The 3,651-nt window shown below is 36.6% G+C and overlaps 1 long non-coding RNA gene across 1 annotated transcript; it reads right to left on the bottom strand.

The window, feature by feature from the left end:
* Positions 1-345: 345 nt before the first annotated feature.
* On the bottom strand, positions 346-3,183 carry LOC108697492. The gene is made up of 3 exons (XR_005962948.1): positions 3,097-3,183; positions 1,470-1,612; positions 346-582 (listed from the first exon to the last, which is right to left on the bottom strand). It is a non-coding gene; the product is annotated as an uncharacterized LOC108697492 (long non-coding RNA).
* Positions 3,184-3,651: the final 468 nt, after the last annotated feature.

The raw sequence follows: 3,651 nt of genomic DNA, 5'->3' as shown, positions 1-3,651 counted from the left end.
GAAGAGAGGATCCTCTGTTCAGGGGGGTCACAGAACAACAGGTTTGGAGCAAGATGAGATCTGTTTGTTTCAGGTGCCCCCATCCCCCTGTCCTATCTCACATAACCGATTCTGTCTTTCTCTCTCAGGTCCGCAGTTCCCTGCAGAGCACAACATGCCCCATTGCTGACATGGGCACTTGCCTGATTAGCCCCTCTCTGTAAGTTTCCTCTGCAGGTTCTCCTAAGGTGCTGGGAATGAATGAGACCATGGCTGCATTTCTTTTACTATTTCCGACATGTTTTGTTAATCATTGTGTGTGTGTATGAGAGTGATTGTCTGCATGTGATAAAGAGAGGGAGATCATGTGTTTGATTGTTTATTTGGTAGATGGCTGTACATATATCAAAATAACTTTACATTTGCAATCAATGTCCCTCTTATGCAACACACTAAAACATTGCTTAAATGGGGGTTTAATGTAAGGCATTTCCTTTAACTATATCAGGACCAAAATGCGTCTTAAAAATCAACATCTGGGGGTCAAGTGTCGCTTGTTTTTCTTTCAGATCGATCCTCATTTCTGTGATTTATCCACTCTATCTGCAGGGGGGAAAAAGAAATATTTAAAATTAAAATCTGATTTGTTTATATCTTGGCCTGGATATGCTTTATGCCTGTGTGTTATCTCAAGCTTATACTATACAGTATTTAAGGCAAAGACTTTAACTTAGATGTAAACGCTGTCAGTCGATTTCTTTTTAAAACATTTATATTGTATATTCTGTCGTTGACTAGGGTTTTGCCTGAGGGCGGGCGATGGGAGGAGAAGGGTCAGGGTTTCACATTCTTTATCCGAAAATCCAGAGAATAAACCACTTAATAAAAGTGAAAGTCTATTTAAATGTTGGGCCTAACCTCTCCCAAATGACACAAACATGTTTTTTTAGGCTACATTATAAACTGGAACTGTGGTTCTTTCCAGCATTAATACAATTTTAGTGATTTAAATAAAAGGAAAAAAAAAAAAACAGATTTAAAAGATACAGAACATATTTTCACTGCTGTTATGGCCTTAGAACAACACACTGCAATTTGAATGCCGCTGTTAAAAGCGCTGTATTAAAGTTGAAATCAATAGCCAACAACAACTTAAATAGTGTCAATTGTCAAGTAATATATATATATATATATATATATATATATATATATATATATATATATATATATATATATTTGTGTGTGTGATTAATATTTGTACTTGTCTGTCTATCTATTAATACCTTTGATATCTCTCCATCTGTCTGCTTATCTACAGACTGTTCTTGCTGTTATTCTATCCATACACTGACACTCATCAACATCATCATCATCTATTTGAACACACACATAAAAACAACCGCCCCCACACACACAAACACTGGTAATAAAAAAATCTCTTTGAAATAAATATTTTTTCTTTCCCTAGGTGTACTCTGTATGTATGTTACCGGTTGAGAAAAGGTTACTGGAGCCCATGGAGCCCAGTAGTTTTGTCCACTTTCCAATCTGATAGAAAAGTTGGGCAGGGTGAGTGCGTGGGTAATCACATCCACTGTATGTCAGTAGAGGCAAGAGAAAGAGCCGCATTCACCTGCAAAGCAAAAGGCATAAAAAAGAATACACCGTTTCACTGCCAAAGGGTCTGGAACGAATTTTCACTGGGAAAGAAATGGTTAAATGTCAGCTACTGAAACAGTATGCAATAGGAGGACTAAAAGTTTCAGTACTTATTATACAAGTTTGTAGTGTGCAGTGTATATATATATATATATATATATATATATATATATATATATATATATATATATATATATAAATATACACAAATACAAATATATCATTGTCAAAGTCGCATGTAGATTTAGAGGAATGCTTTCCCTTGCAGTTTGTGTATTTTGAAACGAATGCTAATAAAATCCTTGGGGTTACAATCTGATTTTCGCGACACTTTCCTAGAAACTGACAAACTAGAAGGCAAAGTGTGTGTGTGTGTGGGGGGGGGGCAGATCTGAGTCGGTGCAAAGCAGCCTGATCCCATTAACTCTGTCCTTGGGTTGCATATTTATACGGTCTAGGGGGTGAACAGATGGACTATCAATTTAATTCCATCTTCAACACCATCAGAGATTGATTTTCTACTCGCTTTTAATTTTGCCATAATTAATTAGATCATTACAACTGGTTTCTATTGATCTCCCCATTTAAATCTGAGATGCAAACAGGACTTCACTGGATCTTTAGAGAACAATTAGGATAAAGGTTCGTTTTTTTGTTTTTGTTTTTGTTTGGTGGATCCCATAACATAAGCAAATCCCATTAAAACCATTCAGAATGAATATTATTAAAATTATCTAATTTTCACTCCATACCCAAGAATAATTTACACTTGTGCAGTCTATCTATCTATCTATCTATCTATCTATCTATCTATCTATCTATCTATCTATCTATCTATCTATCTATCTATCTATCTATCTATCTATCTTTATACACACACACACACACACTCTATAACACACACAGAAAGACAAATATTTTTTTTCCCATCTATCTATCTATCTATCTATCTATCTATCTATCTATCTATCTATCTATCATCTATCTATCTATCTTTATACACACACACACACACACACACTCTATAACACACACAGAAAGACAAATATTTTTTTTCCCAAAAGATAATTTGTTCAGCTACAAAGTTTCTGCAAAGATACTTTTTAAAAACCCTTTTCTAAAACCCTTTTCACTTAAAATAAAAGTAATAAAATAAGTAGGAAGTCAGAAATAAAGTGAATGATTGGCTGGTGGTTATGAAAGTCAATGAAAAGCGAATAATCAATCCTTGGGATATTACACACCATTAAAAGTGTCTGTATAGAAAAATAATTATTCCAGCACAGACCAGGTTATTAAAGATACCGAGACCGCTTCTTTCCCAGTCACTGAAATAGTTGAAAAAAGAGAGAAGCCAAGAAGTTTGCTTGCCCTTTGTCAGACTTTCCATTTACACTGATAAGTTCAGAGACTTGACCCAGAGAAGGGTCTTTGCAAGGGTTCCTGCCTGCTCCTTACCTGAGCACTTTGTGCTGTGAGCCATGATCCTCCCGCTTAATGGTCCATCTCTCCCAGAACCAAAGCCAGTAGGAACTGCCTCCCTCCTGCACTATCCCCTCGGCTGGGTGTCCTTTGCTTTCCTCGCTTGGGGTTTTTTAAGAGTTGAAAGCAGCCATCCAAAACTAAACGGTTTAGATAACAACACAAGTCAAAGAAAGAAAAACCTGCTCTACTGGACCGGCACTTGATACACTGAAGGGGAGAAAAGATAAATAACAACCAAGGTAAATAAATCGTTTCAGACCTTCTACAGGGCCAGGAGTAGAACACCAACAAGTATCAACTTCTCGCTGGGTCCTCACACTAAAGAGAAGCTTGGAGATGCCATAATAGTTTACCTGGGAAGGTACCTGCACCCACTGCCACTAGAAACCGGCTCCATTCTTTCTAACTGGCTTGCTTGAGTTTTAGGCTTTATAAATGTGCGTAATTCAGAAGGTAATGTATTTTACAAAATCCTCTAGAATTTTCTTTCAGGCTGATTTCAGATGTGGACTGTCCTAGAACAAAAAC

The sequence above is a fragment of the Xenopus laevis genome, chromosome 7S, assembly GCF_017654675.1.
Source record: "Xenopus laevis strain J_2021 chromosome 7S, Xenopus_laevis_v10.1, whole genome shotgun sequence".
Lineage (NCBI taxonomy): Eukaryota > Metazoa > Chordata > Amphibia > Anura > Pipidae > Xenopus > Xenopus laevis.
The sequence above is the reverse complement of the archived record's forward strand: the minus strand, read 5'-3'. Positions and strand labels throughout refer to the sequence as shown.